The 15,754-nt window shown below is 42.4% G+C and overlaps 2 pseudogenes; both read right to left on the bottom strand.

Annotated features, from left to right (window-relative positions):
- Positions 1-185: 185 nt before the first annotated feature.
- On the bottom strand, positions 186-11,771 carry LOC123492692 (annotated as a pseudogene).
- A 1,018-nt stretch (positions 11,772-12,789) lies between these two features.
- LOC123492691 overlaps positions 12,790-15,754 on the bottom strand; it is a 40,127-nt pseudogene continuing 37,162 nt past the window's right edge.

Genomic DNA, 15,754 nt, shown 5'->3' with positions numbered 1-15,754 from the left:
TAGTTCATTAGTGATAAGGTTGTATCAGTTAAATGCTAGAACCAGAATGTCTGGTGGTTAAGAGAGGGTTGGGAAACACTGAATTAGACTACATGTTTCCTTTGAGTCATAAAGCTAGCTGCCGTTAGCTAGTGTGAATGTGTCAGGGTGTCATCATACCTCCTGTGTCATCCTAAGCTGTCTTCCTACCCTCTCGTGTTAAAAGGAGGCTTCAGGTAACCTTTGAAGTGCTGCTTCACCAAGTCATGGAAAGTAGATAAGCAATCCTAAAAGAACATCAGGAAAGCTGAACATTAGCTACCAAAGTGTAGTCCACCTTGGATGTAAAGTTAGATGAGGCACAGCTGCAGCAACGACGGTGGATGTGTAACCAGGCCATGATTTACTACATTTACCATAAACCCAATTGTAATGTGGCAGTGATTTCTTCAACAATGTGCGTTATAAAGAGGCAACTATTTATGTACTACTCAGTTTACTAAACTGTAGTTCAATAATTGCCTCCTTAAAGCCATACCCGTTCTTCCTGTGAACAGATGTAGGTGAACCAGCGGAGCCCGGCGGCCACGTGAGTGATCTCATCCTGGTAGATAACCTCCAGCACCTCCACAGAGCTGCAGTCCCCCTGGGCAGCGAAGCGGGACAAGGTCTGGGGATGCACATCCAGGCCTCTTGGGGGAGGAGAGAGAGAGACAGAGAGAGAGAGAGAGGGAGTTAGGTAGCAGTACTTTCCCCGAGCCCAGTTGATTGGAAAAGCCAAGAATTTCACCAAGTTTTTGTTTTAGCCGCCCTGTGGTTATTTGTGGCCAAGAATGTGTCCGATTTCTCAGACCTATCCAGACCTTTCAGATAATGTGAACACCATGGGTGTATTAGAAGATGTGTCAAGGTAATAGGGACCATGTTTCCACTGCACTGATAACATAGTCATATTCTGATAGTGCTGTAATTCAGGTGAATGCTGTACCTGGCTTCATGTACCATATGCACAATGGCTAGCCTCGCCAGCAGGTCGTGGGACGTATCCGTTGCTGACTGCCACAGTCCTGTATAGACATTTTTACATTTACATTTTAGTCATTTAGCAGACGCTCTTATCCAGAGCGACTTACAGGAGCAATTAGGGTTAAGTGCCTTGCTCAAGAGCGGAGGTTGCTTAACTTACACCGGCTGCACTGAAAATGTCATGTATTTTTTCATAAAACCAACTGTGATGATATTAAAAGTCAGTTAGGCCAGGATTCAATCGGATCTGCATTATAGCATGTTTGATACTTCAAAGTGAATTTCCTGACTGAGCCAACATATGCAGTGTTTACTGTGAATTGGATCTCCACCAACGCGGGAACATTGCCTTTCCAAAGACGCATTGTCTACAAAAGAGATCGGATTGAATCTCGGCCTTAGTCTGGAGAAGCCAGCAAACCACCCACCATTATGAACAGGTAACGCGCCAAAGAAGCTGTCGAGTTCTGTGATCCTCGTCTCTAGTAAGTGATAATGCTGTTGAACAGAGTAGAAATGAATTGTAATACTAGGGTAGCAGTCCATCCACTACTCCCAACTGATACAGTATTACCACTTGTTATCCTCCTTGAGGAACACTGTCTTGCAGTATTATACCAATATAAACATACTAAATATGTTTATATTGGTAGCTTAGTGGGTAAGAGCGTTGTGCCAGTAACCGAAAGGTCGCTGGTTCTAATCCCCGAGCCGACTAGGTGAAAAATCTGTCGATGTGCCCTTAAGCAAGGCACTTAACCCTAATTGCTGATGTAAGTCGCTCTGGATAAGAGCGTCTGCTAAAATGACTAAAATGTAAAAATGTAAATATTTGGACTACCAATATCTGAAGTATAGACATTTGAACAACACACATACAATTACAACAGATGTGCATCATTATTAAAGGACTGGTCCACTTTTTGGTTTCAGCTTGTTTTCAAAAATAAGCTGAAACTTCAGAAAGTGAACTATCCTTTTAAAACAACACGTAACATAGCACATTAATTAGATATATGGGATTCATCGAGGCCAGTGTTGTTAGGACACTGACCTTGGCCTCGTCTCCAGCCACTTTGACAAAGTCGCTGAAGAACTGGCGGGAAGCGGCTCTCCAGTGTCCAGTCTGACCGCGAGAAGCGAGCAATGATGTCCCAGGACAGGTCTATAGCCCACTGCTCTATGTTAGCCAGGGAGTGGAGGAGGGGCTCTGCTAGCCTGGTCAGACACATAGTAAACACATACACTCATATCAACCATCATTGATGAAGCATGGAATGTTGCGAGTTCTATAGCCTCGTCCCCATACTGTATGTGCTAATGCCATGACAACGAACAAAAGAAGAGTTTGCTACAACAACACATCCTCAATAACTTTTACAGATGTACCATCAAGAGCATCTTGACTGGCTGCATCACCGCCTGGTATGGCAACGCACCGCCTCGACCAAGGCTCTACATAGGGTGGCGCACAGCCCAGCACATCACTGGGGGGCGAGCTCCCAGCCATTCAGGACATTTATACACAGGAGGTGTCTGAGGAAGGCCTGAAAAATTGCCAAAGACTCCAGTTACCCCAGCCATGGACTGTTCTCTCCACTACCGTCCTGGCAGGCGGTACCGGAGCATCAAGACCAATGGCATCAGACAGATTTTATCCCAAAGCTATAAGACTGTTAAACAGCTAATCAATGGCTGCCCACCTTCCAACTGACTATCTGCACTGACTCTATGCACACTCGGTCTCTACTCACACATTCACACACACTCTCACATACTGACACCCACACATCCACCATATATTTTTTTATCCTGCTGACAGTCACTTTTACCTGCTTACACATCTACCTCAACTACTCCAGTATCCCTGCACATTGAAATGATGGTGCTGGTACTGATCCTGATAGAGTTTACATTCTCTGGTTTTTCTTGTGTTTTTCCTTCATATTATTTCTCTTACCTTTGATATTGAATACTGCATTGTTGGGAAAGAGCTTGCAAGTAAGCATTTCACTGTACTGCTTTATAGTCCCATGTAGCTCAGTTGCACTTGCAACACCATGGTTGTGGGTTCGATCCCCAAACCATTTCCCATGCATTGTCAATGGGGTTTCTAAACCAACCCGGATGTAATATATTTTGTTAGATACTACTGCACTGTTGGAGCTAGGAACACCAGCATTTCGCTACACCCGCAATAACATCTGCTAAATATGTGTATGTGACCAATACAATTTGATTTGATTTTTTACACCTGTTGTATCCTGTGCAAATAAACGTGTACTATTTTATTGCGACAGTGGGTAGTTAGCATGCCCATTTTGGTAATCTAGGGTTGTGTAGTTCAATACTGGCATGAGATATGTTCCCTCCTTTTTCTCAACAGTACCATTACCTGTGTCTATTGTCATTCAGTCATGTTTGGTCTTCTATTTGTTAGGCTACATGATTGATTGATGTGATTTATTTAAGTGTCATACACCTACTGGTGCCCAGCCCACATGGGCTTACAATAAACTACTAAACACAGCACAATTTTCCTTGTACTCAAAACAAAATAACATTGTACAAATGATATGCATATACTGTACAATAATCATGGCAAGTAAAGCTACCATCTAGCCCCACTACACAAACAGTACAGCTACCATCTAGCCCCACTACACAAACAGTACAGCTACCATCTAGCCCCCACTACACAAACAGTACAGATACCATAGCCCACTACACAAAACATACAGCTACCATCTAGCCCCACACCAAACATACACAAAAAAACCATCTAGCCCCCACTACACAAACAGTAACAGATACCATCTAGCCCCACTCACACAAAACAGTAGCAGCCACCATCTAGCCCCACTACACAAAACAGTACAGCTACCATCTAGCCCCACTACACAAAACAGTACACAGCTACCATCTAGCCCCCACTCACACAAACAGTACAGCTACCACTAGCCCCACTACACAAACACAGCTACCATCCAGCCCCACTACACAACCCAATACAAAAAACAAAAAGTGATACCATCTAGCCCAGTACCACACAAAACAGTACAGCTACCATCTAGCCCCCACTACACAAACAGTACAGCTACCATTACCCCCACTACACAAAACAGTACAGCTACCATCTAGCCCCACTATAAAACCACTTCCCCCAAACAGTACAGCTACCATCTAGCCCCACTACACAAACAGCACATTTCTCCTTCTCCTCCAGGCATTGTAAACAAACTGAAGACAATTCAAACACCCTGACTGGAACAAAATGCAAGCCTCTGTTTTAAGTCCATTAACCAGAATACTTCAGTTAGCACCATAATTTTTTTTTACAGACAATAGCATGTCCCAGATCGTCATACATAAGGGCCCAAAAACACTAAATGGATTTTTGTTTTTTGATTTCCCAACACAGTAGGGACATTTTCTCCTCTTCAGGGCACTCTGCTAAATCTACCCGTCTCTAAGCCAGAGGGTGAGTGCCGGATGTGAGTTGGGGAACAAACTGACCTTTGGCTTTTTGTTAGGTTCAGGGCTGGACATATAGTTCAGGGATATAGTTCCCTTTTGATGACAGGTATGTTCTAAGTTTTTTAGGTTTAAAACCAAAATATTAGCTGCCTATTTTTCTGTGGATCAGAAAAAAGCTTGTCCTCGATTTGGTTTTATGCTAACAGTGGGTTTCTATTGCATTACTGTGATTACTCTCCTCTTGATCTAAATATGGTACAGCTAATGAGACTAATCCTCTATAGTTCAATGGGATTGAGGATTTTAGTAGATTCCGGACTTGTTAGTTCATACTTCCAACCTGCTGAGCGATGAGGGTGCTGTTAACACACTGACCTGTGTGCCACCTTTCCCATCTTATTTTGCCCGGCCGCAGCACGTCAGGTTCTCCTTCCTAAGCTGGCTGGACAGGTGGAGTAGCCTGACCCACCTCTGTTATCTCCCCCACTGTTCCACCTCAGCCCGGACCTGCAGCGCCGCGGCTACCTGCAGGGATTGGATCGAAGTTGGGTGAGCCAGTGAGATATGCAGGTTAACAAATCTTGACACGCACCTGTGATAACATCTGTAAATCTGTGGGTACGTAATCTATTATTTTGTATGTTTTGCACATGGAAAGTCCAGGTAGTCCCCACCTGTTTCAGCCATTTTTTTTTTTCATTTGGTGCCTAATGAACACAACCCAACACTCCATTCCCCTCCCAGTTTAACACTTCATGTGGTGGTTAGTGTGAATGGGGCTTGCCTTCTCTTTGGGGTCCGTGTGCACAGGATCTTTGTAGCCCAGAAGCACACGTTCAACTCAGAGGGTGATGGCCCGACATCATCTGCTGGACAATGTGCCTGAGCCAAAAGAGATCTCTTATAAATGTACTTCATATCACTCAAAGCCTTGCCAGAACAAAAATATCTTTACCTACTAGCCTGCTTCAGATCTGTGTGTGTTCTTGCCGGTTTATCGTCAAGCCAACATGTTTGGCATGACAATCGCTATAAGGAGATGGCAAGAGTGCAGAAACAGACTGTCACCCAGGCTACAGTACTTTCTTTTATGTAATTGTCAAAAAGAATGTTGATTGGTGGTACATTGTTCATTAGGTATACTATCACCTGTTTACCATTAGATAATGTGTCTTGTTCACTGGGATGGGACTTAGACACAGCCCATTCTAAGTGTCTGATATAAATCATGTCCTGGACAACTCTGACCTCATGACACCTGGTTCTGTAGACAGAAAAACAAACGTTCCTTTTAGTCTACTTGTAATATTGATTGAATAAGCTTTTGTTATTCGAATGACCAAATTCTAATAAAACATACATTGCCTAGTGAATGTCTTCTACACCCCCTTGTAAAAGTTGTTACATTTAGACGCATTTAAATATAAAAGGGATTCAGATTTGGTCTTTTTATTCACACAACCCCCTCTACATTCTCAAAGTGGAAAGAAAAATTATAGACTTTGTTAAAAATTTGTTTAAAAATAATAAATAATTTCTTGATAGTTTCAGGGGTGTGAGTCCTTTCTTTAAGCAACTCCAAATCCCTGTTTCCTAAGGACACCCATCAATGCGACATTGACTCCTGTATGATGCCAATGGTGGTAATACATATCAACCTTCCAGTGGCGGCTCCTGAACAGCCTCTCAGGAGGGCAATTTTTTCTGATGATTTAGGTGACCTACACACATTTTTAAAAAAGATATGTCCAGCAACAACATGAAGACAGGGGTAGCATATAAGTCAATACCAGAAGCATTTATTGACTGGGATTCAAAAGTGCTGGCTTACAAAAGCAAAAATAAGCTATCACAGTAAAAATAATCAAGGGTGTTCTTTCACATTCTCAACACGTCATAAACAATATGCATTTCCATAAACAAATGAAATATCAGCTGAAAATACAGCATCTTGGTATTTGTCTGAGATTGCAGGATCAAATAAGAGCTTTTACCACACTTTTTTGATATTGTTTAATCTTACCTTATGGCCTGCACTTGCTTGTGAAGCTGTCGAGCAAGTAATGCTGATAGAGACAGCATCGATGTCCTTCTTCTGTAGCTTTGGTAAAGCAGAATGTCGACGTAGGGTATGATTTGTAAAAAGCCGCAGGAAAAAAATTAAATCTTCATCATGTAGTATCCTCACTGCAGCCAGCTGCCTCTCTCAAGGTGTGTGTGCTGGCCGAATGAACCTAATGAACCCGTCCGGATGGCTTCAAAACATTATATGAGGTCGTCTCGACCCTGTGAGACAGTGTCCACGACTCTGCTAAGCTGCTAACCTCATCGTGGCGGCGATATTGTGCCAGCCTGTATCCTCATCCAGCGCTGGAGCCACAAGAGCCATTCACTCTCCCAAAAGCAGACAATCTCAAACAGCTATGTGTGGGTCTTTGACATGCTCATTTTTCTTAATCTTTTCTGAAAGATGGTGCATGATAATGTTACACCAGTCGCTGTCCAAGCGGTGCTGTCTGCTGTGCCGCCTAGGGTGGAAGAGTAAGCAGGGGTAGCAAAAACCTGCATTTAGCTACACCGCAGCCTGCTGCTAGCCAGGTTTTCCGCTCCATACCAATTTTTGGAAAATCCCTCGGGTGTAGGACTTCCTTTAGTAGACACCTGTTGAATTATTAAATTTGGTCTGGGAGGTCCTAATTGTTTCTACTAGCCAATTTATCTTCATTTGTTCGCCGACAAAAAGGAACTTTTCTCAAAGACAAAATCGAGTTGGACCAAGCCTAGCCATTTTGAGGTAGAAGCAAACGACTGAGGCTGCTACTCTGGTCTTTTTCTTAGTTACGCCCATTCATGGTTACGTTATGTATGACGAAGTTGGGCGTAAGTGCATGCCCACAGACACTCCATATAGAGAATGTATTGAAAGCTTTGAAATGTGTAAACAAACAGATTTTACATGACAGGCTATGAGAACTTCTGGACGATTTTCAACCTGGACTGAAATCGCACAAAACGGGCGGGGCCATTTGAAGCACGCACTTTAGCCTGATTTGGACATTTAGGTGGCTGGCTGATCAGACGTGAACACTGATAACTGCTGTTGCCGTGATATAATTTTTTTATAAATTTATAAAAAAATATATAATTTTTTTTAATTTATTTTTTTTTTATAATTTGATTAGAAAAATCCCTTCCTTTTCCCCGTTGGCAGTTGCCATGCATAACAAGCCGTCCTGCAACTCTTCCCTTTACTACATGGTTACAGGAAACCTATATTTAGAATACTGTGTATGAATAAATAGGTCTGTTGAGGCCATCTCTCTCTACTCAGTAGTCCCATGGAAGAGGCACTTGGTCTCCAGGCAGAAGTCAAAGTGATGCCAGGGACAGACCAGTACCCTCTTCCCATCTCCCAGGTCCTCGATGTCACTGGGAGGTCAAGAGGGCTCTCCTACGCGAAGATTTGGTGGTTGTAATGATGAAAGACATCATATAAGGTGACCATGATAATTTTTTTTCTTATAGCATACTCATCATTCTCGGAGCTAGAAGCACAAGCATTTTCATGACACATCCCATAACATCTGCTAAACACGTGTATGTGCGACAAAAGGTATTTGATTTATCCTATGTGCCACTTTGTCACGTAGTTGTTTATGAATTAATCATCATGGTAACAGCAAGCTACCATACCATAGTGCTGGAGTGATTAATGGTATGCCATCAATTAGGCTATACTCATGGGGACAGGATACCCCACAGGCCCAGAATCCGTCATCTTCAGTGTGAATCCAGACAATGTGTCCACCATCCTCAGAGTGGCTATGCCTTGGGGAAACGTAGAGAAGTCATGCACCAAGTTGGACTCATCTTTTTCAGAAAAGGCAAGGGGCAGCTAATGCTATAAACCATATACATTAGGTGGGATAAACACAGTTAGTTAGCTAGCTGCTGCTATTCTAGCTACTTGGACTGCTTACTTTGTGCATGGTGAGTCAAAAATCACACCTTCTTTCCTACACATTGCCAGTTTTTCCGTCTTTGACAATTTCAATGCGGCGACTAAATCCTCCCCGAAGTGATCCATTTAAAATATACGATGCAGAAAAAAATAGTAGTAAGATAATAATGTTGTAATAACTAGCTTGTTACTGCTACCGATGTGTGGCAGATTTCAAAACCAAAATCTTTCAACCGGATGTTGATAATTCAATAATTTTGTCCTGACCTAAAACCACACTAAGGTTTCACAAGAACCAAAACATATCCGAGAAGAACCCTTGACAGCTATGCAAAAAAGATAACACTTGAGACAAAGAAATGAATGCATAGAAAATGTATTTGTTGATTGACAAGATTTAGAATGACACTTAAGCCATCTTCCATTTTGATATGGTTGGATTATATAAAACATATATTTTTAAAGAAATTACAACACATTCTCCATTCAGGCTGCAAGGGTGTCGAGTCCCTCCTTAACTTAATTTATTGGCGCTTAATGGAGAGGGGGGACAGGGAAGCAGTATGGTTATGCTTTTATGAAACACAATTCTTCCACCGCCAGGTGGCTAATGCGTGCTGTTCAAGTCATGTTGGAAACTCCTGAAATGTTCCACTTTGCTAACCTAGGCGGAAGAGCCGGATCCCGAGTTTCCAACTTGGGAGGTACTCAGAATCAAACCAAAAGGAAGCTTCTTACGCAAAATAACTTTTGTTCATTTTAAGTCAGGGGTCCTTGAGTTTGGCGACATGACTGGAACGCAGCATAATACCTAGTGAATGCTATTCCCAGATGTTACGAATCGCCTTTAGCCATTTAGGTTGCAGCAGTCTGTCGCCTACCGCTGGCTGAAGAAGGACGCAATATCAGGAAGTAGCACCATGAAACACGCACATTTTCATTTTTGAATGGAGAATGTTTAATGTAATGAACCCACACGGGCGAAAAGCCAGCTGCAAACAATGCCTTTGGACATTAACGACTGTATATCGCCATCTGCTGGGCATTTGGGCTAGAGAACAATATGATTGAGATGATCGACCGTACGACACTGTTTCTCAAAATTGCTAGGAGGAACACAGACTGCAGGCATTCAATGTCAGTGAAACTAAACTGAATTGTAAAAACATCTTACATAAAAATGCACTCGACGTCACATACATAGAAAATCTACAGTTGCGAGAAAAAAGTGATGACAGCGCATAACTTGAGTGTAAAAGAAAACTAGATTTTAATATACAATAGAAAATACAGTGCAAAATATTCATGATCAGTATGTTTCGAGTATAATAAAATAGTGAAAGTCTGGATTGAAGGAAAGCATGAACGCTGGAAGTTATCCCCAAGCCTCTTTCAGCAAAACCATTTGGAGCACTTCCAGACACAGGTGCAATACTATCTGCTCCATCTTAAAGCTATAAGGAACATACTCATCCGTGCTATTTTGAAACTTTAAAAATTGTTTGTTTATAATATGATACATTTCTATAACATGACCTTAAATGTTTTTTTTTATTCCAAACACTTACATAGTTTACACTAAATATATATATATATATTATTACCTTAATTACATAGTAGAACGCTATAGACAAAATAAAAACCCTAAAAGGTAGTGGATCCACTTTAAGATGAGAGCTGGTGGGGACTTAATGATGCAGGATGTCATTCAACCAACAGCGCGTGTTGTTTAGTGTAGGGGCTCAAAGGTGAGTGATGGTGAGTTCAGTATGTCTGGCTTATGCTTTTGGTGTTAGGAGGCCTTGGAGAGGTCTCTAGCTGTGGACAGAGGTACAGAGATTCAGATACATTCCTTCCCACCCAACATCAACAGGGTAGTGTCCAGTAGGAACAAAAACATTTAAAAAACGATACAAAACAAAGTGGTCGAGAGGCACGGCCTACAACTTGTCCAATTAGAAAATGCCAATTTTCATTGCAAAACATTTTACTATGGCATATCCTAATGAACATGACCAAGGTGCAGAGGTAACAAATTGATAGGCTTAAGCAAATAGCATTGGACACTACCTCCGTTTTAATTTGACAGTAAACAAACACAAATCTAGAAAATATGCAATTCTGGTAATTGCAGATTTCCAAATACATTTTCATTCAAAAGGCAGAAACAATCACAAAGTGACAGCCAGAGAAAGATGAAGAAAGGGTATGCTAGGAGTTTGGCTATAAAAAGGTTACATCAGTAAATAGTCAGCGACACAGCCTAGCCTGGAGAGCTCTCAAGAGAGGGTTTAGAAGGACACACTAACAAGGAGAGGGTACACTACTGTTACCTGTGAACAGCATCAGGGATGAAGCATTTAAGAATGTATAATGTTTAGTGGTTAATGACATGCATATATTTGGATGCAGGAATACTGATTTATGTGTATGGTTTTAGTTTAGGCAGTTCACACATTCAAACAAACCTTTGATTGGAACCGAGATTCTTGGATTACTGTGTTGATTAAGCCAGTCTAAAAACAGAACACAGTTATATTGTAGTCACAATTCTCCACTTAAAACCCCTCTCATGGCTAGGACTGTGTGTTGCTGTAGAGAATCAGTAAATGTGGAAAAGAACACAGAAAAAACACAATTCTACCGCAAACTCTGAATAAGTGCTGGCGACAGAGTTAATGCTGAAGTTATGTGCATGGACTAGCCAGGTTTTAAACCCACCGCTCTGAAGAGGGACTCCAACGGTCACCTGGCCCATGTTCTTGTGCGTGGTTGCGCTCCCTGCAGTCCCGCTGTAGGGGGCTTACCGCTCCGGGGTCCGTACCGGATGGGACCTGGATGGGGGAGAAACACAGAGAAAAAAGGTGGATGAGGAGGAAGAGTGGAATCCAAACTGATATGTTCCATTTCACCATCACGCCAACAATGGTGAAACGGAGCATCAGTTTGGATTCCAGGGCTTGGGGAACAGAAAACTCAACGGATGGTTTGCTTTTGAGTGAATGGTTCAGGGTTTGGCCAAAGATGGCATGTTACCCATACCTAAATGGCTGGTCTAAATTGAGAAAAGTAATACTTGAACGAAAAATATAAAACGCAACATGTAAAGTAAGTTGGTCCCATGTTCTTATGAGCTGGAAATAAAAGATCCCTATGGAAATGTCTCCATATGCAAAAAGCTTATTTCTAAAAGAAATTGTCACAACACAATGCCACAGATGTTTTAAGTTTTGAGCAATCGGGCACGCTGATTGCAGAAATGTCCACCAGAGCTGTTTCCAGAGTAGAATTGAATGTTGACGTCGCTTACCATAAGCCTTCCCAACATCGCTTTAGAGAATTTGTCACCACGTCCAACCGCCTCACAACCGCAGACCACGCTAACCACGCCAGCCCAGGACCTCTATGGTCCGGGCTTTTTTCACCTGTGGGATTGTCTGAGGCCAGCCACTCGGACAGCTGATAAACTGTGAGTTTGCACAACCACAATTTCTGTGCACAAACTGTCAGAAACCGTCTCAGGGAAGCTCATCTGTGTGCTCGGCGGCCCTCACTCAGGGTCTTGAACTAACTGTAGTTCTGGCACCGAAACCGACTTCATTGGGCAAATGCTCACCTTCGATGGCCACTGGCACGCTGAGAAGCGAAGCCTTTACGTGGATGAATCCCGGTTTCAACTATACCGGGCAGATGGCGCTGGGTGTGCATGAGCAGATTGCTGATGTCAATATTGTGATCAGAGGGTCTCATGGAGGCAGGTGGGGTTTATGGTATGGGCAGGCATGAGCTACAGACGGAACAAACAGAATTGCATTTTATCAATGGAAATTTGAATGCAGAGATACCGTGACGAGATCTTGAGGGCCCATTGCACGCGCCATTTATCTGCCGCCATCACCTAATGTTTCAGCAAGATAATGTCAGCAAGAATTCGTACACAATTCCTGGTGAAAAATATCCCAGTTCTTTCCACATGGACTGCATACTCACCCAGACATAACACCCATTGAGCATGTTTGGGATGCTCTTGGATCGACGTGTACGACAGCGTGTTCCAGCCCCCGCCCAATATCCAGCAACTTTGCACAGCCATTGAAAGTGCGGAGTGGGACAACTCTTCCACAGGCCACAATCAGCCTTTGATCAAACTCTATGCAAAAATAAATGATCGCGCTGCATGAGCAAATGGTAGGTCACACCCGATACTGACTGTTTTTCTAAGGTATCTGTATTCCCAGTTCATGAGTGCCTAATGAATTTATTTTCAATTGGACTGATTATGAACTGTAACTCGGCAAAATCTTTTGAAATTGTTACATTTATATATATATTTTCAGTGTAGTTAGTTATTGTGCAAACATGCTGCGCTGGACTTTGTTGACTGGAGTGAGGGGGTGGAGGGTGAGGTGGCAGAGCCAGTTCCGCGGCTGAGCGTATGGTGCCGTAGGGAGTTGGGCACCAGAGAGGCTGGAGGTGGTGCCATTGAGCTGGGAGAGAACGCACAGACAGAGAGCAGGCTAGTGATGCGCCAACAGCCCCATGTAATTAATGCCCAAACGAATTAAACACAAGCCAGTGATTGTAAGTTAGGGCCTGGGTCTCCAGTCTTGTTTCTGCTTTAGCCACTTGTCATAAAAACATATGCAGTCCAGAAACAGACTGAATACCCAGGCTAAGATTGGGCCATGCAATTGTTACATGAGTATGAAGGCAGAGTTACAGCAGCAAAGTTATTGAAGTGGTACCTTTCGTGCTTTGTGGGGGAGGTGGTGAATCGCCGTTTGGTTGGTGTCCGGACAGCTGTCCCATACAGCATATCCACTCAATCTGCTTGCTCTTTTTCAGCTGCTGATACAATGAAAATATGAACTCATATAAATCAAAGTATTTGTAATCTTGCAGAGTTTAATAAAGTAAACTTTTAGCTACACAGCACTAAGCCTAACTTGAGACAAGAGTTAACTAAATTATGATTTGTGCATCTCTCTCGTGGACATCAATACATGATTTACATTGTGCCACAAGTTACGCCTAATGGCCCGGGTTTCCCAGATTCAAATGAAAACCTAATCCTGGACTGAAAAACACTTCTCCTTTGGTCATGCTTCTAGTTAGGGTTACTAGGTTTAATCTGGGGTCCAGGAAAAAGAGGACCAAGACTGTTTCTGCTAGATTCTGCCCTCAAATGAGTAGCTAGGTCTTCACTTTCCAGTTTCTCATTCTTTTCTCGAGGCAAGTGTGCAACTCCCACTGCTCCTCCACGTAAAAACCGGGTAATGGGAACTTTGTCCATTCACCAGGGAATTCCCTTGGCCCGCTCCTGCTCCTACACATCAATCTGAGCCTTCAAGTTTCTTCTCAAGCTGGACAAACAAAACACAAATATAGGGAGATAGCCTTTAACAGTATATAGTATGTGTTTATATAGTATAGCATTATGTACGGCTGCTCAAGAAAACCTAGAGCCTTGTCATGTTTGTATGTACAGTAGCCACCCGCCTTAACAAGGAAAAATACAGACTCCTGGTCGGCGTTTTCAGAATGAGTTACCTTGGGCAGGCTTTTTTTAGGAGCTCGGCTTCTGTTTCTCCTTCTGAGCAGACTCTCTCCTCTGTTGGTGAACTCTGGAGGGGTCTCTGGTTTTTCTGTGGGGGATAAAAGGAAATGCCAAGGGTTAAAACCCCCTAAGGGTCGTACGTCCGCGCCCTGTGGAAATCAATTAGCATACTGCAAAAATCCCTGCATAAAAATCTGTCAGGTTTAAGCTAGCGAAGCATCTGTTTTATTTGCATGGGATGCATCTCAATCCACCGCATCCGCCTATGTAACACTTCCGCATTTGGGGTGAAAGCAGACAGAGCTAGAGTTGTGTTTGTCAGACTCACGAGACATCCCGAAATCGGCTCGCACAAAATCATCTGTGAAGCGACCCCAAATAGACTATCATGATATTTCAGCTTAAACAAATGTTACAAATATTTTTACAAATGTTTCCGGATCATTCTTATATATCTTCTCTGACACTTGTGAACAAACTTCCTTAGATTTATTTGGGGACTAGCTGTTGTTCCATGTAGTGAATCTGTCATTTAATGCGTTTGTATGGGCTAATAGCAGTAAGGCCAAACCATTTTTAATTTTATTTTTGATAAGTCAAGGGAGCTTCAAAATTGTATGTTATTTAACTTAAATTGATTGGATGAAACAAATATCCTAGGTAGTTCGAAAATAAGGAAAAAACCTTTTTTTTTTAATTGAACTATCCATTTAAAGCCCACTTAAAAAAATATATAATTGCGACTTGTCTTTTCTTACTAGCACTGATCTTTTGCTGGTAAGGTCTTTATTGAGAAAAAATGTCTAACTACGTACTGTGATATGTGGTTGTCTCACCTAGCTATCTTAAGATGAATGTGCACTTAACTGCAAGTCTCTGGATAAGAGCGTCTGCTATATGACTAAAATGCTTATTGGTGCTTCTCCACAGCTTACCTCTAGTTCCAGGAAGAGTCTCCAGCTCTCCTCCCAGCGTGAACCCCCTTCAAACAGCTCCTTTGTGTTCCTCATGAAAAGTGTTGCTTCAGCCTCAGGATCTCAGCGTGCAGCCCCAACAGCTCCCCTCGGTAAAATCATCTGGAAGGAGGGAAAAACAAATAATTCATTTATTATTAAAATCAGGAAGTCACATTGAGAAAAATATTGCCTTTTAAAAGGGAAAACTAAATGCATGGGTATGTGATGCACTCAGTATGTGATTAATAAGTTAACAATTCTAAAACACACTGTTCACTAGAAAGACTTCTGAGTCTTCATTCATTGATTGGTCTACCAAAGCTTGTGGTTGTACCTGTAATCCAAACCCTAAAACCCAACTTACCGGGCTATGGCACAGGGCACAAAGGCCTGTCGCTGGTCAAAGCTGCTGAAGAAGCATTTCTCCCCCAGAGCACTCCTCAAGTGACCTCTGGAGCGGATGGCCTCAAACTGTTACGCATGTTCAGTAGTTTGAGCTCCACCAGCCGCTGCCCTCTGTTTCTAACTGAGGTGTGAAAAAGAAGAGAGAACAATTTGGTTCTAACATTATCTTGATTAATAGACAGACTTTGTTTAGAAACATTTGAATGCCAGACAGACCACTGGAGACAATGATGACTAGCCAGAGGCCATACATACTATGTAACAGGATCAATGAGATAGCCACCAAACTCTTAAATAAACAACAAACAACTACTGACTTTCTGGATCATTAACAAAGCTTTAAACTTAGATGTGTGTTTTTAAGTTGTTGAGTAAATTTAGAATTATGTCATT

The sequence above is a fragment of the Coregonus clupeaformis genome, chromosome 15, assembly GCF_020615455.1.
Source record: "Coregonus clupeaformis isolate EN_2021a chromosome 15, ASM2061545v1, whole genome shotgun sequence".
NCBI classification, from domain to species: Eukaryota; Metazoa; Chordata; class Actinopteri; order Salmoniformes; family Salmonidae; genus Coregonus; species Coregonus clupeaformis.
The sequence above is the reverse complement of the archived record's forward strand: the minus strand, read 5'-3'. Positions and strand labels throughout refer to the sequence as shown.